Source organism: Pseudophryne corroboree, unplaced genomic scaffold (genome assembly GCF_028390025.1).
Source record: "Pseudophryne corroboree isolate aPseCor3 unplaced genomic scaffold, aPseCor3.hap2 scaffold_1582, whole genome shotgun sequence".
Lineage (NCBI taxonomy): Eukaryota > Metazoa > Chordata > Amphibia > Anura > Myobatrachidae > Pseudophryne > Pseudophryne corroboree.
This window is the reverse complement of record NW_026968215.1, coordinates 19,569-47,196: the sequence shown is the minus strand read 5'-3', so window position 1 is coordinate 47,196 and position 27,628 is coordinate 19,569. Positions and strand designations below refer to the sequence as shown.

Sequence of the window (27,628 nt, the reverse complement as noted above, 5' to 3'; positions counted from 1 at the left end):
TCAGGCAGATGTGAGATTGCCTGTCTTGTTTTAAGAATTGCACTATGATCTGTGTGTTTTGTATGTGTTTACAGCTCGCACCATAGCAACGGCCTCCCCCGCCCCCTGCATGACGGCACTGGGAGCTCGCGTCACGGACCAGGGTCACCTGACCGGAAGCGCTGAGTCCGGAAGTCGGGCAGCGGCGAGGAGAGCACGGCTGGAAGCGCGCCTGGTAAGTCTATTTAAATGTTTATTTTTCACTTGTTTTATCACTGTGTGTCCTGATGACGGGGGCTTGCACCCCGAAACGTAGATAAAGTCTCACTTGACAAAGTTTGCTGCTTCACCAAAGTCTCCAGAGTGCCGCCTCGTTTCTTCATTCCATATATATATAATTGTATATAATATATATATAATATTGTATACCACCTACCCGTGGTTTTTTTTTTTCTTTCTTCTTTATACATACTACTATAGTAGCTTACTGTAGCAGTCTGCGGTGCTGCTGAGCTGACAGTGTCCAGCAGGTCCGTCATCAGTCATTACATAATAAATATATATACCTGTCCGGCTGCAGTACTAGTGATATTATATATATATATATATATTAATTTCATCTCATTATCATCCAGTCTATATTAGCAGCAGACACAGTATGGTAGTCCACGGCTGTAGCTACCTCTGTGTCGGCAGTCGCTCGTCCATCCATAATTGTATACCACCTACCCGTGGGTTTTTTTTTTTTTTTCTTCTTTATACATACTACTATAGTAGCTTACTGTAGCAGTCTGCGGTGCTGCTGAGCTGACAGTGTCCAGCAGGTCCGTCATCAGTCATTACATAATAAATATATATACCTGTCCGGCTGCAGTACTAGTGATATTATATATATATATATATATATATATATATATATATATATATATTGATTTCATCTCATTATCATCCAGTCTATATTAGCAGCAGACACAGTACGGTAGTCCATGGCTGTAGCTACCTCTGTGTCGGCAGTCGCTCGTCCATCCATAATTGTATACCACCTACCCGTGTTTTTTTTTTCTTTCTTCTTTATACATACTACTATAGTAGCTTACTGTAGCAGTCTGCGGTGCTGCTGAGCTGACAGTGTCCAGCAGGTCCGTCATCAGTCATTACATAATAAATATATATACCTGTCCGGCTGCAGTACTAGTGATATTATATATATATATATATATATATATATTGATTTCATCTCATTATCATCCAGTCTATATTAGCAGCAGACACAGTACGGTAGTCCACGGCTGTAGCTACCTCTGTGTCGGCAGTCGCTCGTCCATCCATAATTGTATACCACCTACCCGTGGTTTTTTTTTTTTTCTTCTTTATACATACTACTATAGTAGCTTACTGTAGCAGTCTGCGGTGCTGCTGAGCTGACAGTGTCCAGCAGGTCCGTCATCAGTCATTACATAATAAATATATATACCTGTCCGGCTGCAGTACTAGTGATATTATATATATATATATTGATTTCATCTCATTATCATCCAGTCTATATTAGCAGCAGACACAGTACGGTGGTCCACGGCTGTAGCTACCTCTGTGTCGGCAGTCGCTCGTCCATCCATAATTGTATACCACCTACCCGTGGTTTTATTTTATTTTCTTTCTTCTTTATACATACTACTATAGTAGCTTACTGTAGCAGTCTGCGGTGCTGCTGAGCTGACAGTGTCCAGCAGGTCCGTCATCAGTCATTACATAATAAATATATATACCTGTCCGGCTGCAGTACTAGTGATATTATATATATATATATTGATTTCATCTCATTATCATCCAGTCTATATTAGCAGCAGACACAGTACGGTAGTCCACGGCTGTAGCTACCTCTGTGTCGGCAGTCGCTCGTCCATCCATAATTGTATACCACCTACCCGTGGTTTTTTTTTTCTTTCTTCTTTATACATACTACTATAGTAGCTTACTGTAGCAGTCTGCGGTGCTGCTGAGCTGACAGTGTCCAGCAGGTCCGTCATCAGTCATTACATAATAAATATATATACCTGTCCAGCTGCAGTACTAGTGATATTATATATATATATATTGATTTCATCTCATTATCATCCAGTCTATATTAGCAGCAGACACAGTACGGTAGTCCATGGCTGTAGCTACCTCTGTGTCGGCAGTCGCTCGTCCATCTATAATTGTATACCACCTACCCGTGGTTTTTTTTTTTCTTTCTTCTTTATACATACTACTATAGTAGCTTACTGTAGCAGTCTGCGGTGCTGCTGAGCTGACAGTGTCCAGCAGGTCCATCATCAGTCATTACATAATAAATATATATACCTGTCTGGCTGCAGTACTAGTGATATTATGTATATATATATTGATTTCATCTCATTATCATCCAGTCTATATTAGCAGCAGACACAGTACGGTAGTCCACGGCTGTAGCTACCTCTGTGTCGGCAGTCGCTCGTCCATCCATAATTGTATACCACCTACCCGTGGTTTTTTTTTTTTCTTTCTTCTTTATACATACTACTATAGTAGCTTACTGTAGCAGTCTGTGGTGCAGCTGAGCTGACAGTGTCCAGCAGGTCCGTCATCAGTCATTACATAATAAATATATATACCTGTCCGGCTGCAGTACTAGTGATATTATATATATATATATATATATTGATTTCATCTCATTATCATCCAGTCTATATTAGCAGCAGACACAGTACGGTAGTCCACGGCTGTAGCTACCTCTGTGTCGGCAGTCGCTCGTCCATCCATAATTGTATACCACCTACCCGTGTTTTTTTTTTTCTTTCTTCTTTATACATACTACTATAGTAGCTTACTGTAGCAGTCTGCGGTGCTGCTGAGCTGACAGTGTCCAGCAGGTCCGTCATCAGTCATTACATAATAAATATATATACCTGTCCGGCTGCAGTACTAGTGATATTATATATATATATATATTGATTTCATCTCATTATCATCCAGTCTATATTAGCAGCAGACACAGTACGGTAGTCCACGGCTGTAGCTACCTCTGTGTCGGCAGTTGCTCGTCCATCCATAATTGTATACCACCTACCCGTGTTTTTTTTTTTTTTTTTCTTTCTTCTTTATACATACTACTATAGTAGCTTACTGTAGCAGTCTGCGGTGCTGCTGAGCTGACAGTGTCGGGCAGGTCCGTCATCAGTCATTACATAATAAATATATATACCTGTCCGGCTGCAGTACTAGTGATATTATATATATATATATTGATTTCATCTCATTATCATCCAGTCTATATTAGCAGCAGACACAGTACGGTAGTCCACGGCTGTAGCTACCTCTGTGTCGGCAGTCGCTCGTCCATCCATAATTGTATACCACCTACCCGTGGTTTTTTTTGTTTTCTTTCTTCTTTATACATACTACTATAGTAGCTTACTGTAGCAGTCTGCGGTGCTGCTGAGCTGACAGTGTCCAGCAGGTCCGTCATCAGTCATTACATAATAAATATATATACCTGTCCGGCTGCAGTACTAGTGATATTATATATATATATATATATTAATTTCATCTCATTATCATCCAGTCTATATTAGCAGCAGACACAGTACGGTAGTCCACGGCTGTAGCTACCTCTGTGTCGGCAGTCGCTCGTCCATCCATAAGTATACTAGTTTCCATCCATCTCCATTGTTTACCTGAGGTGCCTTTTAGTTGTGCCTATTAAAATATGGAGAACAAAAATGTTGAGGTTCCAAAATTAGGGAAAGATCAAGATCCACTTCCACCTCGTGCTGAAGCTGCTGCCACTAGTCATGGCCGAGACGATGAAATGCCAGCAACGTCGTCTGCCAAGGCCGATGCCCAATGTCATAGTACAGAGCATGTAAAATCCAAAACACCAAATATCAGTAAAAAAAGGACTCCAAAATCTAAAATAAAATTGTCGGAGGAGAAGCGTAAACTTGCCAATATGCCATTTACCACACGGAGTGGCAAGGAACGGCTGAGGCCCTGGCCTATGTTCATGGCTAGTGGTTCAGCTTCACATGAGGATGGAAGCACTCAGCCTCTCGCTAGAAAAATGAAAAGACTCAAGCTGGCAAAAGCAGTAGCACCGCAAAGAACTGTGCGTTCTTCGAAATCCCAAATCCACAAGGAGAGTCCAATTGTGTCGGTTGCGATGCCTGACCTTCCCAACACTGGACGTGAAGAGCATGCGCCTTCCACCATTTGCACGCCCCCTGCAAGTGCTGGAAGGAGCACCCGCAGTCCAGTTCCTGATAGTCAGATTGAAGATGTCAGTGTTGAAGTACACCAGGATGAGGAGGATATGGGTGTTGCTGGCGCTGGGGAGGAAATTGACCAGGAGGATTCTGATGGTGAGGTGGTTTGTTTAAGTCAGGCACCCGGGGAGACACCTGTTGTCCGTGGGAGGAATATGGCCATTGAATGCCTGGTGAAAATACCAAAAAAATCAGCTCTTCGGTGTGGAAGTGTTTCAACAGAAATGCGGACAACAGGTGTCAAGCCGTGTGTTGCCTTTGTCAAGCTGTAATAAGTAGGGGTAAGGACGTTAACCACCTCGGAACATCCTCCCTTATACGTCACCTGCAGCGCATTCATAATAAGTCAGTGACAAGTTCAAAAACTTTGGGTGACAGCGGAAGCAGTCCACTGACAAGTAAATCCCTTCCTCTTGTAACCAAGCTCACGCAAACCACCCCACCAACTCCCTCAGTGTCAATTTCCTCCTTCCCCAGGAAAGCCAATAGTCCTGCAGGCCATGTCACTGGCAATTCTGACGATTCCTCTCCTGCCTGGGATTCCTCCGATGCATCCTTGCGTGTAACGCCTACTGCTGCTGGCGCTGCTGTTGTTGCTGCTGGGAGTCGATGGTCATCCCAGAGGGCAAGTCGTAAGCCCATTTGTACTACTTCCAGTAAGCAATTGACTGTCCAACAGTCCTTTGCGAGGAAGATGAAATATCACAGCAGTCATCCTGTTGCAAAGCGGATAACTGAGGCCTTGATAACTATGTTGGTGTTAGACGTGCGTCCGGTATCCGCCGTTAGTTCACAGGGAACTAGACAATTTCTTGAGGTAGTGTGCCCCCGTTACCAAATACCATCTAGGTTCCACTTCTCTAGGCAGGCAATACCGAGAATGTACACGGACGTCAGAAAAAGACTAGCCAGTGTCCTAAAAAATGCAGTTGTACCCAATGTCCACTTAACCACGGACATGTGGACAAGTGGAGCAGGGCAGGGTCCGGACTATATGACTGTGACAGCCCACTGGGTAGATGTATGGACTCCCGCCGCAACAACAGCAGCGGCGGCACCAGTAGCAGCATCTCGCAAACGCCAACTCTTTCCTAGGCAGGCTACGCTTTGTATCACCGGTTTCCAGAATACGCACACAGCTGAAAACCTCTTACGGCAACTGAGGAAGATCATCGCGGAATGGCTTACCCCAATTGGACTCTCCTGTGGATTTGTGGCATCGGACAACGCCAGCAATATTGTGTGTGCATTAAATATGGGCAAATTCCAGCACGTCCCATGTTTTGCACATACCTTGAATTTGGTGGTGCAGAATTTTTTTAAAAACGACAGGGGCGTGCAAGAGATGCTGTCGGTGGCCAGAAGAATTGCGGGACACTTTCGGCGTACAGGCACCACGTACAGAAGACTGGAGCAACACCAAAAACGCCTGAACCTGCCCTGCCATCATCTGAAGCAAGAAGTGGTAACGAGGTGGAATTCAACCCTATATATGCTTCAGAGGTTGGAGGAGCAGCAAAAGGCCATTCAAGCCTATACAATTCAGCACAATATAGGAGGTGGAATGCACCTGTCTCAAGCGCAGTGGAGAATGATTTCAACGTTGTGCAAGGTTCTGATGCCCTTTGAACTTGCCACACGTGAAGTCAGTTCAGACACTGCCAGCCTGAGTCAGGTCATTCCCCTCATCAGGCTTTTGCAGAAGAAGCTGGAGACATTGAAGGAGGAGCTTACACGGAGCGATTCCGCTAGGCATGTGGGACTTGTGGATGGAGCCCTTAATTCGCTTAACAAGGATTCACGGGTGGTCAATCTGTTGAAATCAGAGCACTACATTTTGGCCACCGTGCTCGATCCTAGATTTAAAACCTACCTTGGATCTCTCTTTCCGGCAGACACAAGTCTGCTGGGGTTCAAAGACCTGCTGGTGAGAAAATTGTCAAGTCAAGCGGAACGCGACCTGTCAACATCTCCTCCTTCACATTCTCCCGCAACTGGGGGTGCGCGGAAAAGGCTCAGAATTCCGAGCCCACCCGCTGGCTTTGATGCAGGGCAGTCTGGAGCGACTGCTGATGCTGACATCTGGTCCGGACTGAAGGACCTGACAACGATTACGGACATGTCGTTTACTGTCACTGCATATGATTCTCTCCCCATTGAAAGAATGGTGGAGGATTATATGAGTGACCGCATCCAAGTAGGCACGTCACACAGTCCGTACTTATACTGGCAGGAAAAAGAGGCAATTTGGAGGCCCTTGCACAAACTGGCTTTATTCTACCTAAGTTGCCCTCCCACAAGTGTGTACTCCGAAAGAGTGTTTAGTGCCGCCGCTCACCTTGTCAGCAATCGGCGTACGAGGTTACTTCCAGAAAATGTGGAGAAGATGATGTTCATTAAAATGAATTATAATCAATTCCTCCGTGGAGACATTCACCAGCAGCAATTGCCTCCACAAAGTACACAGGGAGCTGAGATGGTGGATTCCAGTGGGGACGAATTGATAATCTGTGAGGAGGGGGATGTACACGGTGATATATCGGAGGATGATGATGAGGTGGACATCTTGCCTCTGTAGAGCCAGTTTGTGCAAGGAGAGATTAATTGCTTCTTTTTTGGTGGGGGTCCAAACCAACCCGTCATTTCAGTCACAGTCGTGTGGCAGACCCTGTCACTGAAATGATGGGTTGGTTAAAGTGTGCATGTCCTGTTTATACAACATAAGGGTGGGTGGGAGGGCCCAAGGACAATTCCATCTTGCACCTCTTTTTTCTTTAATTTTTCTTTGCGTCATGTGCTGTTTGTGGAGTATTTTTTTGAAGGGCCATCCTGCGTGACACTGCAGTGCCACTCCTAGATGGGCCCGGTGTTTGTGTCGGCCACTAGGGTCGCTTATCTTACTCACACAGCTACCTCATTGCGCCTCTTTTTTTCTTTGCGTCATGTGCTGTTTGGGGAGTGTTTTTTGGAAGGGCCATCCTGCGTGACACTGCAGTGCCACTCCTAGATGGGCCAGGTGTTTGTGTCGGCCACTAGGGTCGCTTATCTTACTCACACAGCTACCTCATTGCGCCTCTTTTTTTCTTTGCGTCATGTGCTGTTTGGGGAGTGTTTTTTGGAAGGGCCATCCTGCGTGACACTGCAGTGCCACTCCTAGATGGGCCAGGTGTTTGTGTCGGCCACTAGGGTCGCTTATCTTACTCACACAGCTACCTCATTGCGCCTCTTTTTTTCTTTGCGTCATGTGCTGTTTGGGGAGTGTTTTTTGGAAGGGCCATCCTGCGTGACACTGCAGTGCCACTCCTAGATGGGCCAGGTGTTTGTGTCGGCCACTAGGGTCGCTTATCTTACTCACACAGCTACCTCATTGCGCCTCTTTTTTTCTTTGCATCATGTGCTGTTTGGGGAGTGTTTTTTGGAAGGGCCATCCTGCGTGACACTGCAGTGCCACTCCTAGATGGGCCAGGTGTTTGTGTCGGCCACTAGGGTCGCTTATCTTACTCACACAGCTACCTCATTGCGCCATTTTTTTTCTTTGCGTCATGTGCTGTCTGGGGAGTGTTTTTTGGAAGGGCCATCCTGCGTGACACTGCAGTGCCACTCCTAGATGGGCCAGGTGTTTGTGTCGGCCACTAGGGTCGCTTAGCTTAGTCATCCAGCGACCTCGGTGCAAATTTTAGGACTAAAAATAATATTGTGAGGTGTGAGGTATTCAGAATAGACTGAAAATGAGTGGAAATTATGGTTTTTGAGGTTAATAATACTTTGGGATCAAAATGACCCCCAAATTCTATGATTTAAGCTGTTTTTTAGTGTTTTTTGAAAAAAACACCCGAATCCAAAACACACCCGAATCCGACAAAAAAAATTCGGTGAGGTTTTGCCAAAACGCGGTCGAACCCAAAACACGGCCGCGGAACCGAACCCAAAACCAAAACACAAAACCCGAAAAATTTCAAGTGCACATCTCTAGTAATATCTTACATAAGGAAATGCAGCAAGACTAGTAATCTAATGTTCATTCACATTCTCTAACTCTAATCATATTGTCAGGGGTATGCTATGCACAAAGGCACACATTGCAGATAATTACCGTAGAGCTACATTGCAAATTTGCCTGTGCACCTCTGTAGGATGCAAACGAAAAAGTGTGTTTGTGGCCGCACTTTGCATGTACATACAGCACATTACAGGGAGGGAGCACACGTTACTCACGGCCATCACTATTAATTGAATTGCCCCAAAAAATGTGAAACAATAGTTGAGTTTAGTATAGTGTATAACTAATTTTAATATAAATACCCATTCAATTCCCTTTTTATTATATAAATATGACCACAATGGTATTAAGTAAGTTAAGTAGTCTCTAAATCCACTAACTTGTGGCTAAAATCTGACGATGAGGTGCTTTGGCTCAATGGGCAATGTTTATTGCAGGTGGCTGATGACCACACAGTCATGAAGCAATGATAGGACAACCATTATTTCTTCCAGCACAACCACCAGCTCTCCTATTACTATAACCCAGAGGTTCTCAAATGCGGCCCTGAAGGTACCCCAACAGTTCAGGTTTTAAGTATATCCATGCATGGCCACAGGTAACTTAATTAGTATCTCAGTATATTTGATTTAACCATCTGTGTTGAGCCATGGATATACTTAAAACCTGGACGGTTGGGGTGTCTTGAGAACCGCGTTTGAGAACCTTTGCTATAACCAACATAACTGTCCATATTATCATGTATGGGCATCAGGGTCGAAACTGGGCTCCACACCACCCTGTGCCGGCCCTGCCCTGTAAACTCATGATGTCATGACTCTAGGAAGGAGTGTACTGCTCACTTCACACGCTGCAGGGTGAATGGCCATAATGTCCATTGGATACTCCCGGAGGCTCTGCAGCATCGCCTAAGCCAAAAGTTTCTTATTGAGAATTTCTGCAAAACTTATTACACTCAGTGAATGTAATCCTTAGGTTCAGTTATGTGGTAGTGGACCGGTTGTATTTCTGTTTGTCCATGTCATTTATGATTGCGAGCCCCCATCATTGATTTTGCCTATCTCACTGATCACAATTTCATTTGGTAATGAACTACCAACCCGTGGCACCCCTGCAAGTGCCTTAAGGTACCCTGGGTACCACAGCACCTAGTTTGGGTACCACTGGGTTAACCCACCAACAATGGAAGTTGAAAACTAGGTACTAATATAAAGAGGAAAGAAATTGAAAAGGAAATACACGCATTACATTTGTACATATTGGGCTCTGTCCACATGAACATTCTTTTTTTTAGCTAAACAGATGAGAGACTTAAGGACAGATGTACAAAGCCTTGGAGAGTGATAAAGTGGAGAGAGATAAAGGGCCTGATTCAGAGATGGATGAAAATGCAGTGCTGCATGCAAGCAGCATTGTATTTTCATCCAATCTCCAGGAGGTGCATGCAGGCGACGTCTCAGTAGAAGAGACGCCTCCTGCATGTAGCTGCAATTCCAGCACTGCAACCGATTTCGCAAGTTGGGATCCAACATTGCAACCACCGCTCCAGCTTACTCAGCTGACCTATGGAAGTAGGGGTTGTGAGGCCAGGACGTCTGCATGATGACACGCAGACCCCTAGCTCTCCTCTCCCAGAAAATGGGGGTGATGTGCCCCGTTTCTGAGAATGCTGGCCAGGAACGCCCCCGCACCGCCTCCCAAATTCCTCTGCCTGTCTATCAGGCAGAGGCTTGGGGGAACTGCGTGTGGTATCGTGGGACCCATTCTTCACATCTGCAGAATGGGTCATGCGCAGGCGTTTACCCCAAAATATTGGAGATGTTCATTAATTGACGGACTAACCAGGCCAAGTACCAACCAACCAGCTCCTAAGGCTGGGTACACACTAGAATGATGTGTATCCGGCCAGCCGATGACCCGATATATCGTATCTGTGGTACACATCAGAATTATGTAATGAAGGACAGACTGATGCCTCGTCCAGCGGTGCAAGTGGGCAGATACGGGTGGGTACGACCAGGGGCGGATTGGGATCGAATACCAGCCCGGGAAATTTATGAAAGCAGCCCTAATGAGGGTGGAGTCTGTTGAGGGGGAGGGGCCTGTCAAGAGGGCGGGTCACTCCTCCGAGGTCCTGATTCTGAGATAGACACAGTTGGGGCCTCCTTTGCCTTATGTTATGCTAAAGTTTACCTGTGACTGTGGCCCTCATTCTGAGTTGACCACTCGCTAGCTAATTTTAGCAGCCGTACAAACGCGTTGTCGCCACCCACGGGGCAGTGTATTTTCGCTTTGGAAGTGTGCGATCGCATGTGCAGCCGAGCGACACGAACATATTTTGTGCAACACAAGACCAGCCCTGTAGTTACTTATCCTGTGCGATGATTCTAGCGACGGAGGTCCTAGAATTGACGTCAGACACCCGCCCTGCAAACGCCTAGACACGACTGCGTTTTCCCAAACACTCCCAGAAAATGGTCAGTTGCCACCCACAAACGCCCTCTTCCTGTCAATCTCCTTGCGATCGGCTGTGCGAATGGTTTAGTTGCTTAAAGCATTGCACAACAACGATGCTCTTTGTACCCGTACGACGCACGTGCGCATTGTGGTGCATATGCATGCGCAGTTTTGCCATTTTTTTACCTGATTGCTCGCTGCCGATTTTCGCAGAGCTGCGATCAACTCGGAATGACCCCCTTTATGCATTTGCTGCTACAATACCCTTCCCTGATGCACATCTGTACGTCTGAATATACAAGGATTGATATGCCCACTTCCATTGTCTACTGACACTGCAGTCATGCCTTTAATCTACTTCTGATTTTATTGATTTTTCATTCTACAAACCCCTTTTTTAACCTTATATGTTTCAAAGTACAGGGAGGAGGAGCACACACTACATACAGCACAGTACAGGGATGGAGCACACACTACATACAGCACAGTACAGGGAGGGAGCACACACTACATACAGCACAGTATAGGGAGGGAGCACACACTACATACAGCACAGTACAGGGAGGGAGCACACACTACATACAGCACAGTATACGGAGGGAGCACACACTACATACAGCACAGTGCAGGGAGGGAGCACACACTATATACAGCACAGTATAGGGAGGGAGCACACACTACATACAGCACAGTACAGGGAGGGGGAGCACACACTACATACAGCACAGTATAGGGAGGGAGCACACACTACATACAGCACAGTACAGGGAGGGGGAGCACACACTACATCCAGCACAGTACAGGGAGGGAGCACACACTACATACAGCACAGTACAGGGAGGGAGCACAGCACACATTACATACAGCACAGTATAAGGAGGGAGCACACACTACATACAGAACAGTACAGGGAGGGGGAGCACACACTGCATACAGCACAGTATAGGGAGGGAGCACACACTACATACAGCACAGTACAGGGAGGGAGCACACACTACATACAGCACAGTACGGGGAGGGAGCGCACACTACATACAGAACAGTACAGGGAGGGAGCACACACTACATACAGTACAGTACAGGGAGGGGGAGCACACACTACATACAGCACAGTATAAGGAGGGAGCACACACTACATACAGCACAGTACAGTGAGGGGGAGCACACACTACATAGAGCACAGTACAGGGAAGGAGCACACACTACATACAGCACAGTATAGGGAGGGAGCACACACTACATACAGCACAGTGCAGGGAGGGAGCACACACTACATACAGCACAGTACAGGGAGGGAGCACACACAAGTAGTGAAACACAGACACAGGGGACCAGCGCAGCAGAATCTGTCCCAGTGGCTAATCCGCCCCTGATTACATACATAGCCACCATATTACATACATAGCCACCACATTATTACATGAATAGCACCACATTATGCAAATAGCACTGCATTACACATATAGCACCACATTACACGTATAGCATCGCATTACATGTATAGCACTACACGTATAGCACTGCATTACACAAATAGCACCACATAACACGAATAGCACAACATTACAGGTAAAGCACCGCACTACGGGGGTAATTCCAAGTTGATCACAGCAGGAATTTAGTTAGCAATTGGGCAAAACCATGTGCACTGCAGGGGAGGCAGATTTAACATGTGCAGAGAGAGTTAGATTTGGGTGGGTTATTTTATTTCTGTGCAGGGTAAATACTGGCTGCTTTATTTTTACACTGCAAATTAGATTGCAGATTGAACACACCCCACCCAAATCTAACTCTCTCTGCACATGTTATATCTGCCTCCCCTGCAGTGCACATGGTTTTGCCCAATTGCTAACTAAATTCCTGCTGCGATCAACTTGGAATTACCCCTACATGTATAGCACCGCATTATACGACTAGCACCATATTACATACATAGCCACCGCATTACATACAAAGCCACCGCATTACATACGAAGACACCACATAAATAGGCCCATCATCATGGACAGACATTGGGCAGCTCTAGGGCTGAAGGACATTGCATTAGAGATTGTCCCAGGGCTGGCTGTGAGTGCTGCCTGGTCAGCTGGCATCCTGAGAACAAAGTACATCCTGCTCCTGTCCAGTCCCCAAACCATACACTGTGACCGGAGCACCCTAACCCTTACACTAACATGATAACGCAAATAATGTAATTAAAAATAACCTCTCTGCCGGGTCCCCTTTAGTGCTCAGACGCCGCTTTGGCCAGTTCAGTGAGAGTGCGGGAGCTGGGGTGGTGGCGGGTGTAGTGAACCCGGCTCCGACCATCGTTTTGCTGCTGCTCCTGGGCCGGGCTCATTGAAGAGACTTTTGGGCGGGGCCAGGGAGAGGATGCTGCTGGGCTGGTTATCTTTCCCAAGGTCCCACATTGGTAGAACAGCATCACCACTTTTCACAGCTAGCAGCACCTGGAAGTGCCCGCTAGCCTAACTTCCGGATTGCATTCCAATGAACCACAAGTACTGGAAGCAGTGTGAGCCAGCCCAGTCTGAGTGTGAATCGGCCTGGCTGAGGGGGATATGGGACCAGCCCATCAAAATTCTGTCATGGTGTCCTGGTGGGCCAATCGCCCCTGGTAGCTGCACTCCCTGCACTTATGGTAGCTACGTCCTTGTATATAACACATGTAACTGTGACAGGGAAGGTGGCCCCTCTCAGCTCTGCATAGCAGCTGCACTCCCTGCACTTATGGTAGCTACGTCCTTGCATATAACACATGTAACTGTGACACGGAAGGTGGCCCCTCTCAGCACTGGGCCCGATAGCAGCTGCACTCTTCGCACCTATTGTAGCTACACCCTGTATATAACACATGTAACTGTGACAGGGAAGGTGGGCCCCTCTCAGCACTGGGCCCCATAGTAGCTGCACTCCCTGCACCTATTATAGCTACACCCTGTATATAACACATGTAACTGTGACAGGGAAGGTGACCTCTCTCAGCTCTGGGTCCCATAGCAGCTGCACTCCTCGCACCTATGGTAGCTACTCCATTGTATATAACACAGGTAACTGTGACAGGGAAGGTGGCCCCTCTCAGCACTAGGCCCCATAGCAGCTGCACTCCTCGCACCTATGGTAGCTACACCCTTATATAACTGTGACAGGGAGGTTGGCCTCTCTCAGTTCTGGATCCCAAAGCATCTGCACTCCCTGCACCTATGGTAGCTACACCCTGTATATAACACATGTAACAGTGACAGGGAAGGTGGCCCCTCTCAGCTCTGGGCCCCATAGCAGCTGCACTCCCTGCACCTATGGTAGCTACACCCTTGGCGAGCCCGCATGGGGCTCAGTTGCACTCGTACCCCCACTGGCAATCTGGCGGCCAGGATCCCGACACCAGGATGCTGACCGCTGGGATCCCAACCGCCGGTTACACGATCTCAACGCATGATAGAGCATATGGTACTTGCCTATTCTCCCGCAATGTCTTGGATACTCCAGGATAGCAGGCACCAAGGTGTAGGCATATCTTCAGTAACGCCTCAGTTCCACACGCTGATGCCCACTTCCCGTGTGAAGTGACCAGTCCAGGCGAGCTGATGACGCTATTCCTGCTGAATCCCATCATCATGGCCCCTTCCCCCGCTTTACAATGATGTAATCGTGGCTTTATATACAGTACTGTGCCGTGATGATGCCATTCTGCTGTCATGCCCCTGCACTGCCCACATGGTTGCACCATACCCCTCCCAACTGGCAGCCAAGAACTTGGTAAGTGTGTGATATCTGGGCCCTGTAGCTCACCAGCAAAAAATATCTATTTTTTAACCATTTTATCACCCCCACATCCACTGCATACAATGGGGCCTATGTACTAAGCCTTGGAGAGAGATAAAGTGGATGGAGATAAAGTACCAGCCAATCAGCTGCTGTCATTTTTCAAACCCAGCCTATAATATGACAGTTAGCAGCTGATTGGCTGGTACTTATCTCTGTCCACTTTATCTCTCTCCAAGGCTTAGTAAATAGACTCCAGTATTTGTAACGAGCTCCAGTGCTTCAGCCTACCAAACACCCACCACCAATTCTGCAACTAAACACTGTAAAGCATGAGAGGACCTGGGCTGTTATCCGATGTCTCCACTGTACAGCTGGCCACACGCAGGCCCATCCCGCCTCTGGAGCTGCGGCCAGGATTATTGATCAATTTGACCTCACACTTGGATGGCAAAATCTGACTTGGACCAGTAAAACAGCCCCATGGGGTTTCTGGAGGATCTATGGGCCCGATTCAGACCTGATCACTCGCTAGCTGTATTTTGCAGTCCTGCGGTCACAGTCACCGCCCACCGGGGAGTGTATTTTAGCTGTGCAAGTGTACGATCGCATGTGCAGCCGAACGGTAAAAAAAGATTTTGTGACAGTTTCTGAGTAGCCCAGGACTTACTCAGCCGCTGCGATCACTTCAACCTGTCCGGGACCAGAATTCACGTAAGACACCCGCCCTTCAAATGCTTGGGAACGCCTGCGTTTTTCCAACCACTCCCAGAAAACAGTCAGTTGACACCCACAAATGCCTTCTACCTGTCAATCTCCTTGCGATCGCCCATGCGAATGGATTCTTTGCACAAACCCATCGCAGAGCAACGAACCGCTTTGTACCTGTGCAACATGCCTGCACATTGCGGTGCACACGCATGCGCAGATCTGACCTGATGGCAACGCTGCAAAAAACGCTAGCGAGCGATCAGGTCTGAATTAGGCCCTATAAACACTGTGTTATGTGCACATTAAGTGGTATAAATGAAAATGTATGGAACATGAGTAATTAACATGAATAAAAACAAATCATCACGTTTTTTGAAGTCCAGTAAACATGACACGATGGGAGTTGTAGTTCACCAAGGTCTTCCTAGACAGATCTGCACATGACATTCCACCATGCACTGGGCTCAGCCACCAAGCATTCCTGGAACTTGTTATAAAATGTTGCCAAGTATGACAGTCACATATCAAAGTAAACTCTAAGTGTATCTACTATATAAAAGCGAAAATCCGTCCTTCTGTCTTTCTATACAAATCCACAGTTTACAAGTGACGATTAAATTTTACATACAAGCATATTAAAACTAGAGATGAGCGCCTGAAATTTTTCGGGTTTTGTGTTTTGGTTTTGGGTTCGGTTCCGCGGCCGTGTTTTGGGTTCGACCGCGTTTTGGCAAAACCTCACCGAATTTTTTTTGTCGGATTCGGGTGTGTTTTGGATTCGGGTGGTTTTTTCAAAAAACCCTAAAAAACATCTTAAAACATTGAATTTGGGGGTCATTTTGATCCCATAGTATTATTAACCTCAATAACCATAATTAACACTCATTTTCAGTCTATTCTGAACACCTTACACCTCACAATATTATTTTTAGTCCTAAAATTTGCACCGAGGTCGCTGGATGACTAAGCTCAGCGACCCTAGTGGCCGACACAAACACCGGGCCCATCTAGGAGTGGCACTGCAGTGTCACGCAGGATGTCCCTTCCAAAAAACCCTCCCCAAACAGCACATGACGCAAAGAAAAAAAGAGGCGCAATGAGGTAGCTGTGTGAGTAAGATTAGCGACCCTAGTGGCCGACACAAACACCGGGCCCATCTAGGAGTGGCACTGCAGTGTCACGCAGGATGTCCCTTCCAAAAAACCCTCCCCAAACAGCACATGACGCAAAGAAAAAAAGAGGCGCAATGAGGTAGCTGACTGTGTGAGAAAGATAAGCGACCCTAGTGGCCGACACAAACACCGGGCCCATCTAGGAGTGGCACTGCAGTGTCACGCAGGATGTCCCTTCCAAAAAACCCTCCCCAAACAGCACATGACGCAAAGAAAAATAAAAGAAAAAAGAGGTGCAAGATGGAATTGTCCTTGGGCCCTTCCCACCCACCCTTATGTTGTATAAACAAAACAGGACATGCACACTTTAACCAACCCATCATTTCAGTGACAGGGTCTGCCACACGACTGTGACTGAAATGACGGGTTGGTTTGGACCCCCACCAAAAAAGAAGCAATTAATCTCTCCTTGCACAAACTGGCTCTACAGAGGCAAGATGTCCACCTCATCATCATCCTCCGATATATCACCGTGTACATCCCCCTCCTCACAGATTATCAATTCGTCCCCACTGGAATCCACCATGTCAGCTCCCTGTGTACTTTGTGGAGGCAATTGCTGCTGGTCAATGTCTCCGCGGAGGAATTGATTATAATTCATTTTAATGAACATCATCTTCTCCACATTTTCTGGATGTAACCTCGTACGCCGATTGCTGACAAGGTGAGCGGCGGCACTAAACACTCTTTCGGAGTACACACTTGTGGGAGGGCAACTTAGGTAGAATAAAGCCAGTTTGTGCAAGGGCCTCCAAATTGCCTCTTTTTCCTGCCAGTATAAGTACGGACTGTGTGACGTGCCTACTTGGATGCGGTCACTCATATAATCCTCCACCATTCTATCAATGGTGAGAGAATCATATGCAGTGACAGTAGACGACATGTCCGTAATGGTTGTCAGGTCCTTCAGTCCGGACCAGATGTCAGCATCAGCAGTCGCTCCAGACTGCCCTGCATCACCGCCAGCGGGTGGGCTCGGAATTCGGATTTGGGATTTCGAAGAATGCACAGTTCTTTGCTGTGCTGCTTTTGCCAGCTTGAGTCTTTTCATTTTTCTAGCGAGAGGCTGAGTGCTTCCATCCTCATGTGAAGCTGAACCACTAGCCATGAACATAGGCCAGGGCCTCAGCCGTTCCTTGCCACTCCGTGTGGTAAATGGCATATTGGCAAGTTTACGCTTCTCCTCCGACAATTTTATTTTAGGTTTTGGAGTCCTTTTTTTTCTGATATTTGGTGTTTTGGATTTGACATGCTCTGTACTATGACATTGGGCATCGGCCTTGGCAGACGACGTTGCTGGCATTTCATCGTCTCGGCCATGACTAGTGGCAGCAGCTTCAGCACGAGGTGGAAGTGGATCTTGATCTTTCCCTAATTTTGGAACCTCAACTTTTTTGTTCTCCATATTTTATAGGCAGAACTAAAAGGCACCTCAGGTAAACAATGGAGATGGATGGATTGGATACTAGTATACAATTATGGACGGACTGCCACGGTTAGGTGGTATAAAAAAACCACGGTTAGGTGGTATATAATACAATTATGGATGGACGGACTGCCTGCCGAGTTCCGACACAGAGGTAGCCACAGCCGTGAACTACCGCACTGTACACTGGTTGATAAAGAGATAGTAGTATACTCGTAACAACTAGTATGACACTATGACGACGGTATAAAGAATGAAAAAAAAACCACGGTTAGGTGGTATATATTATAATAATAATACAATTATGGATGGACGGACTGCCTGCCGACTGCCGACACAGAGGTAGCCACAGCCGTGAACTACCGCACTGTACACTGGTTGATAAAGAGATAGTAGTATACTCGTAACAACTAGTATGACACTATGACGACGGTATAAAGAAAGAAAAAAAAATACCACAGTTAGGTGGTATATATTATAATAATAATACAATTATGGATGGACGGACTGCCTGCCGACTGCCGACACAGAGGTAGCCACAGCCGTGAACTACCGCACTGTACACTGGTTGATAAAGAGATAGTAGTATACTCGTAACAACTAGTATGACACTATGACGACGGTATAAAGAATGAAAAAAAAACCACGGTTAGGTGGTATATATTATAATAATAATACAATTATGGATGGACGGACTGCCTGCCGACTGCCGACACAGAGGTAGCCACAGCCGTGAACTACCGCACTGTACACTGGTTGATAAAGAGATAGTAGTATACTCGTAACAACTAGTATGACACTATGACGACGGTATAAAGAATGAAAAAAAAACCACGGTTAGGTGGTATATATTATAATAATAATACAATTATGGATGGACGGACTGCCTGCCGACTGCCGACACAGAGGTAGCCACAGCCGTGAACTACCGCACTGTACACTGGTTGATAAAGAGATAGTAGTATACTCGTAACAACTAGTATGACACTATGACGACGGTATAAAGAATGGAAAAAAAACCACGGTTAGGTGGTATATATTATAATAATAATACAATTATGGATGGACGGACTGCCTGCCGACTGCCGACACAGAGGTAGCCACAGCCGTGAACTACCGCACTGTATACTGGTTGATAAAGAGATAGTAGTATACTCGTAACAACTAGTATGACACTATGACGACGGTATAAAGAATGAAAAAAAAACCACGGTTAGGTGGTATATATTATAATAATAATACAATTATGGATGGACGGACTGCCTGCCGACTGCCGACACAGAGGTAGCCACAGCCGTGAACTACCGCACTGTACACTGGTTGATAAAGAGATAGTAGTATACTCGTAACAACTAGTATGACACTATGACGACGGTATAAAGAAAGAAAAAAAAATACCACAGTTAGGTGGTATATATTATAATAATAATACAATTATGGATGGACGGACTGCCTGCCGACTGCCGACACAGAGGTAGCCACAGCCGTGAACTACCGCACTGTACACTGGTTGATAAAGAGATAGTAGTATACTCGTAACAACTAGTATGACACTATGACGGTATAAAGAATGAAAAAAAAACCACGGTTAGGTGGTATATATTATAATAATAATACAATTATGGATGGACGGACTGCCTGCCGACTGCCGACACAGAGGTAGCCACAGCCGTGAACTACCGCACTGTACACTGGTTGATAAAGAGATAGTAGTATACTCGTAACAACTAGTATGACACTATGACGACGGTATAAAGAAAGAAAAAAAAATACCACGGTTAGGTGGTATATATTGTAATACAATTATGGATGGACGGACTGCCTGCCGAGTTCCGACTGCCGACACAGAGGTAGCCACAGCCGTGAACTACCGCACTGTACTGTGTCTGCTGCTAATATAGACTGGTTGATAAAGAGATAGTATACAATACATACAACAATATACTACTATACTGGTGGTCAGGCACTGGTCACCACTAGTCACACTGGCAGTGGCACTCCTGCAGCAAAAGTGTGCACTGTTTAATTTTAAATTAATATAATATTATGTACTCCTGGGGGCTCCTGCTATAACAACCTGCAGTGCTCCCCAGTCTCCCCCACAATTATTATAAGCTTTGCCTTTTATACATTGATGTGCAGCACACTGGGCTGAGCTGAGTGCACACAGACTGAGTCACACTGTGTGACTGGCTGCTGCTGTGTATCGTTTTTTTTCAGGCAGAGAACGGATATAGCAGAGAACGGATATATTATATTAAAATAAATAAAAGTTAACTAACAACAACTGCACTGGTCACTGTGGTAAACTCTGTCTGACTCTGCACAATCTCTCTCTCTCTTCTAATCTAATTTCTAATGGAGAGGACGCCAGCCACGTCCTCTCCCTATCAATCTCAATGCACGTGTGAAAATGGCGGCGACGCGCGGCTCCTTATATAGAATCCGAGTCTCGCGAGAATCCGACAGCGTCATGATGACGTTCGGGCGCGCTCGGGTTAACCGAGCAAGGCGGGAGGATCCGAGTCTGCTCGGACCCGTGAAAAAAACATGAAGTTCGTGCGGGTTCGGTTTCAGAGAAACCGAACCCGCTCATCTCTAATTAAAACACGGCGGAGGCAACTAAAACAATTAGAAATCCCTAGCACCCCTAGGGGGGCAGACAGCAGCACAGAGAGTATATCAGGATACAGCATAACTCCGGAATTGCTGGAGCAATGTACTCAAAACTTGGTACACATATGCCTTACAATCTGGGAACAAACACTGGGGGAGGAAGACACCGCTAGCACCCCTAGCGGTGAGGCAGCAGCACTGAGTATTTCGGCAGACAGCATAACTCGGGAATGCCTGCAGCAATTACAACAAACTTGGTACACATATGACTTTCACTGTGGAAACAAACACTGTGGGGTCAGACACCCCTAGCACCCCTAGGGGTGGGACAGCAGCACAGAGTATGTCAGAAGACAGCATAACTGTGGAAGGCCTGGAGCAATTTGCACCAAACTTGGTATACATCTGACTTACAATCTGCAAACAAACTCTGTGGAGGTTAGACACCCCTAGGGGTGGGCCAGCAGCACAGAGTATGTCAGGAGACAGCATAACTCACGAATGCCTGGACCAATTTACAACAAACTTGGTTCACATATGACTTGCAAGCTGGGAACAAACACTGTGGGGGTAAGACACCCCTAGCACCCCTAGGGGTGCGGCAGCAGCACAGAGTTTTTCAGCAGTCAATATAACTCTGAAATGCCTGGAGCAATTTACACCAAACTTGCTACACATATGACTTACACTCTGGGAACAAACACTGTGAGGGTAACACATCACTAGCACCCCTAGGGGCGGGCCAGCAGCACACTATATCAGGACATGCATGATATGTCAGTGACGACAGGGCTGCATGTGACAGGGCCAGTGACATGAGGTGAGGAGGGGAATGGAGGCAGCAGGAAGCCACAGACCGAGAGTTGTATAGTGGGAAGAACAGGGTCCCTTGGGGGACCAAAAAGGGGTGCGGCCACTACACAAAGTGCATCAGGGAGGCAAGATATGCTTATATACTAGATCTCCAATCAACATAAATTAACAAACTATCATTCTAATTTACCATCCTCATCCCGTACCAAAGCATGGGTATTCAGCTATCTACAATGTTATTTTTACTGTGTGTCTAATATTTACATTTATTTTTGTAAACAGACATTCTTAAAATCCGGGGTAATGCCGGGTACTCCAGCTAGTATATACTAAATCATCTGTCACAGTAGCAATATTCTGAGCATATTAGAAGTCACGCAATAGAACATTTATAGATGGAATTTAAGATCATACATGTTAACATTCAACAATATGCTATGTCGGCATGCCCTCTTATGGAGTCTATGTAAGTCATTAGCAAAACCAAATGCTCCGTCTACATACAGTACAGCGCAGGCACAAGGTCGTCATGCAATAAGTGATATGCCGGCCAGACACTTATATCTAAGTTTCCTTTTGATGCTTGATCCAAATAATGTATCACTAACAATGACATTACTGTGAAGTGAAGGAGAGATGATTAGGATGGTCACCTGTAACACATGCACAATGTTTCTGTGACATGGAAGAAATGTTATGGAGTCACCTTCATTGTTGTCCTTGTTGATAGGCAGTAGCGGATCTTGCCACGGGCAAGCAGGACTTTTGCCCGGGGTGCCGCCTTCCGGAGGACGCCGCACCATGGCAAGATCCGCTGCTGCTGTGCCCCCCACTGCCCGCTCTGTCCCGCTGCTGCTGCCCACCGCTGCCCCCCGCTGTGAAGGGAACTAGACGCGTAGCATCTAGTTTCCCTTCGTAAAGAGAACCTTTACTGTTTGGTGCGCGATGACGTCATCGCGCACCGCACAGCAAAGGTCCTCTCCGTAGCGTCTAGTTTCCCTTCGTGGAAAGGACCTTTGCATTGCGGTGCGCGATGATGTCATCACGCACCGCACATCATTTCAGTGGCGCTACTACTGTACAGGGGGCGTAACTGACCATGACCCCTGTATGAAACCACGCCCCCATTGCCCGGCCGGGGCGCAAAAAGCCCTAGAACCGGCCCTGTTGATAGGATAACCAGAAAAGTAGCTTTGGGTGGAGTGTCATGAGATGAAATGAAAACCAAAAAGTTATGTACCCTCCAGGTTCCGTTCTCAGCAGTCTGGCTGTCGGTACAATGGTGCCACGTGGTGCCACAGGGCACAGCCATGCTCACTGTTCACTCAACCTCTTTCCAACATGTCCAGCGGGTGTGAACAAGTCGAGTGGATGTCATTACCTATTCCCTGTGAATGTCACCTTGCGGGCCCACCTTACAGTTTTATATATGCTGGTATTGAATAATACATTTCTAGTGCGCCATAAAAAAGACAACTCTTATTTCTTCTCCTCTTTATACGCTCATTGGTTACACAGGTTCTGTGGCTGATTAAACAAGGTGACATGTATCACACGCCATAGGCGGCGTTCACCGCGCTTACCCCTGCGTGCCTGCTGGTCTGTGTTGCGGCCTCCGCCTTCGGTGGTCCACGGGCTCCGGCATCTGGTTGGCGCGGCTCCCGGCGGTTCCCCGGGGCAGGGGCGCCGCCATGACACCCGGCATCACGTGGGCGGGGAGCAGGTGACGTCATCGGACTGTACCGCCAATCCAGCGGAGGCGCGAGATTCAAAGTCAGACGCCGGGCAGAGCCTCGGCGCCTGAGTATCGTCTTTTCCCCTGACGTGGATGCCAGTGCTCTTGTTCCCGACGTATCTCTCTGCAGTCGTACCCCAATGTCTCCTGCAGTTCCAGGTGCCAGTTGCTGCACAGTTCAGCGTATACCGCGGCTGGTGTGTTCTCTGCAATCCAGTCACCAGTGCTTCTTGGAGTCAGCGTGTGCTGCGGGCTAATCACCGCTCTCAAGTTCTACAAATCATCAGTGTCTTTAATCACCGCTCTCAAGTTCTACAAATCATCAGTGTCTTTAACCACCGTTCTCAAGTTCTACAAATCATCAGTGTCTTTAACCACCGTTCTTAAGTTCTACAAATTATCAGTGTCTTTAACCACCGCTCACAAGTGTTTCAAATCATCAGAGTCTTTAACCACCGTTCACCAGTTCTTCAAATCACCGGTATCTTTAAAAACATCACTTACAAGTTCTTCAGTCATTATTATCTTGTACCAACACTCACAAGTACTTATTTTCCTGGAATCCTTAACATTGCTTACAAGTTCTCCTATAGGCCTGGACATTTCCCCATACGTTCCTTCTCTGCTATGTGACATTGTGTTGCTCTCTTCCTGCAATAAAGTTCTTTAATATTTTCACCAAGCTTTACTGTCAGAGTCCTGTATGAGGAAGACCTATATTAAGCCATCCCTGTTCCGACCCAACTGTGGTTCCTCTCCCCTACCATCGGGAGAACCCCCGAGTTCACAACACCTCCAACCTAGGTCAGTGACAGCATGCAGACTTGAGGTCAGCCAGCCACAGAAACTGTATAATTCGTGAGTTTCCTGGTTTAATGGGATAGTATAGTTAGTATAGCTATCTCTCTCTCTCTCTCTCTCTCTATATATATATATATATATATATATATATATATAGAAACATAGAATTTGACGGCAGATAAGAACCACTTGGCCCATCTAGTCTGCCCCTTTTTTATTTTATCCTGTAGGCCACTGGTTTCCAAACTTTTTTGAATCACGGCGCCCTAGAATATCAGAATTTTTTTCACGGCACCCCTAGGCCAAAAATTTCTTATTAAGAGATTTAGAAATAAATATTACATTAAGTAGATCGCGTTTATATGTCATCCTTAGGGTCAGTTGTGTGGTGAGGGACAAGATTTGCTTATGATTGGCAGCTACCAGCACTGGTTTTGCCTATTATATTGACCATGAATCATTTGAACTGGTCCTGGACCACCAACCCAGGGCACCCCTGCAAGTGTCCCGAGGCACCCCAGGGAGCCACGGCACACAGTTTGGGAACCTCTGCTGTAGGCAATCTCAACCCTTTTTTAACCTTAATTCTTTGTAAGGATATTCATATGCCTGTCCCAAGCATGTTTAAATTGCCCTACAGTCTTAGCCTCTACCACCTCTGATGGGAGGCTATTCCACTTATCCACTACCCTTTCTGTGAAGTAATTTTTCCTTAAATTTACACACACACACACACACACACACACACACACACACACGGAAAATGATTAATTCAGCCTCTTAGATAAAGAGCTTTATTTCCTTATAAAATATAAGCAGTGATTTAGTCTAGAAATTCCTGTCACTTATGTTTTCCTGTCACTTATGTTTTACCTATATATTGAGGCACTCTGTACAACATTGCCTTATACTTCATTTTCTACACTAGTCTAATTTTTTTTTAAACTAGAAACTCATGTATATCCAGTTGTAATTGTAGAAAATGTATATGTAAGATAGCTGTAACTCTGTAGCTTTGCTGCTGGTTACTGTGACATCACACCTAGCCTGTGAGATCACTAGCCCGTGACATCACAATGCTTCTTCCTGTAACATTCTATCGACAGCTGCTGAAATTTCCAGTTTCCATGCAGGAAGACAGGTAGGAGCAGGTGAGTCCTACATAGCTGGGTATGATGGAGAGGGGTAAGGAAGACAGCGTGCTGAAAGGCAAGACAAGATAGACAGAACAGGGAATACAGGTACATGGCCACAATAATAGGAGAAGCGCAGGAAGAAACGACATATTTAGGAATAAAAATGTAGCGTTACAGGAATAAAGAGGGCAGTATGGAGGATAAGCACACATACAGGTTATGGCTTTGGGATGAAAAAGTTAATAAAATAGATAAATGGGATATTGATAACTTTGAAAGTATCTTGTTTGGTTTAAGGAAAATTGGGAAACTGGTTGACTCATGGACATTGTATTGTACTTAAACTAGTACTATGCTTAATGATAGTCTTTTGTGTTTTTTAGATCATCTGGCAAAGAGATTTGCAGAGTGTCGGGTGACCGGCAAAGAGATCTGCAAAGTGTCAGTTGAAGATGACGGGAGGGGTCGCAGAGGTAGCAACGACTGGAGTATAACATGCAGGAGGTAAGTTACCATACTCTCTCTGCACATGTTACATCTGCCCCACCTGCAGTGCACATGGTTTTGTCCATTAGAGAACAAATTTGCTGCTGCGATCAGGTCTGAATTAGGCCCAGTGTATGATACTAACATGGTCCTAGCACTAGGGAAGATAAAACCTGGAGCAGATAACTTGGGTCTCTATGAGAAAGGATCTTGGGTTTTGGATAAAAAGTCAATAAAATAAATTGAAAATTAATAAAAATGAAAGTACGTAACAAAATGTAGTATAAGGAAATTCTGGTTATTTAGATCATCATTTGGCAAAGTTCTGGCAAAGAGATTTGCAGAGTGTCGGGTGACCAGCAAAGAGATCTGCAAAGTGTCAGTTGAAGACGACGGGAGGGGTCGCAGAGGTAGCAATGACTGGAGTATAACATGCAGGAGGTAAGTTACCATACTTGTGTAATTGTGTGTGTGGTGGGGGGTATTGAGAGCACAGTACAAAACATAGGGTCTATGGTGGGGGAGAGTGGACAATACAAAACATGCAGAAGGGGGCAACTTGGTATACCACATACAGATGGTGTGGGGGCACAATACAAAAACATAGAAATTGTGGCGTACTCTATAGGACATATAGAGGAAGGACATACACTTTTGGTGGTTGCGAGATGTAGAACATACTGTAATACAGAAAAGCAGGAAGGGTGGGGAGAGCATGATACAGAACATACAGATCGGGGTAATAACAATACAGATCGGGGGAGATAGTGAAATGGCTGACATTTACAGTATATCAATAAACTGGGGGCAGGTGTACAAAGCCTGGGAGAGTGATAAAGTGGAGAGATATAAACTAACAACCAATCAGCTCCTATTTGTCATTTTTCAAACACAGCCTGTAACATGGCAGTTAGGAGCTGATTGGCTGGAACTTTACCTCTCTCCACTTTATCACTCTGCAGGGCTTAATACATCTCCCCCATAGAATAACCAAATGATGAAATGGTACAGAATGGTATACATGATGTGAATTGAAGCTGTAACAAGTGACTGTTTCCCTATCTTTACATAAAATAAAGGTGACATAGTCCTTTCCCTAGAGTCCTTCTCCTTACCGCTCAAGGTGCCTGATTCAGATGCAGACGCAGAGCTGCTGTTGCACCAAGTGGCTGAATGCTTTTCACTGTGCATGCGTGTAAGCTGCACTGCGCACAAAATTAAATCAAGCTCACATAGAGGATCCCATCGCAAAGTGATTGACAAGAAGTCAGCGTTTGAGGTGGTAACGGGGGTGGCTAACTGTATACAGGCGTGTCAGGTCCGTTCAAACGCCGTTCCATCTGCGTGCATAAATTACCCATTGCGACCTGTGTTGCTGCTGGAGAGCCCCCTGTGTCTAGGAGACTGGCTCAGCCTACGACTGCTCAGACTCACAATGCAATTGTGAATGGCAAGATTGCAGCAGCGATCGCTTCAACAACCACAACTGAATCAGGCCCACAATTACACCATTATATTTTACTATTTTATCACATTTAACAACTAAGGGGTCAGTTGAATTAGGTGCGAGTTTGTCTTACAACAGCCGCACTTTCCGGTAGCCCCATAGGCTGAATCTGGCCATGAAGGGTGTGAGTTTGGAAGCTGTTGAAACGTCGCAGCAATGGAAACTCATACCTAATTGGATTGACCCCTAAATGTTAGCAATTTATAGCTTTTATTATTTAATGGACAAATTTATTTTCTGAAGGTACTCACCAATTACTATAAGAGAGAACTTATCCCCTCAATGTGTGTATTGTATAAAAACAATGGGCCCTTTGAGATAATTGTCCTTATTTTAGGTATTTTCCATGTCCTCGGTAGTTAGAGTAACATATTTACATAGAGAGATTTTTCTCTCTACATAACCACACCACTGTTTGCAGTTTGTCTCTCTGCTTGTTCATCCACTAACAATGATTTTCATCTCTTCCTCTTCGTCTACACGCAGTGGGTGATCCCTGAATAGTTGCCCTGGGAGGAGAGCTGCGGACACATGCTCCAAATGTTGGGACATATGCATTACCTATTAGGAGATGCGGTAAAGATGCCGACTGTCGGGTTTACGGCAGTCAGAATACTGACACTTGGATCCCGACACTCTTCAGAATCCCGACGTTGGAACTCCGAATGGGCAAGGATACCGATGCTCGTATCCCCACGATCATAGGTTTAGGGCTGGGCAAGGGGGGCTAGGTTTAGGCAT

At 46.0% G+C, this 27,628-nt stretch overlaps 1 long non-coding RNA gene across 1 annotated transcript; it reads left to right on the top strand.

Moving 5' to 3' along the window:
- LOC135000861 (uncharacterized) lies at positions 1-27,628 on the top strand. The gene is made up of 4 exons (XR_010202602.1): positions 1-214; positions 25,278-25,398; positions 25,687-25,821; positions 27,374-27,628. It is a non-coding gene; the product is annotated as an uncharacterized LOC135000861 (long non-coding RNA).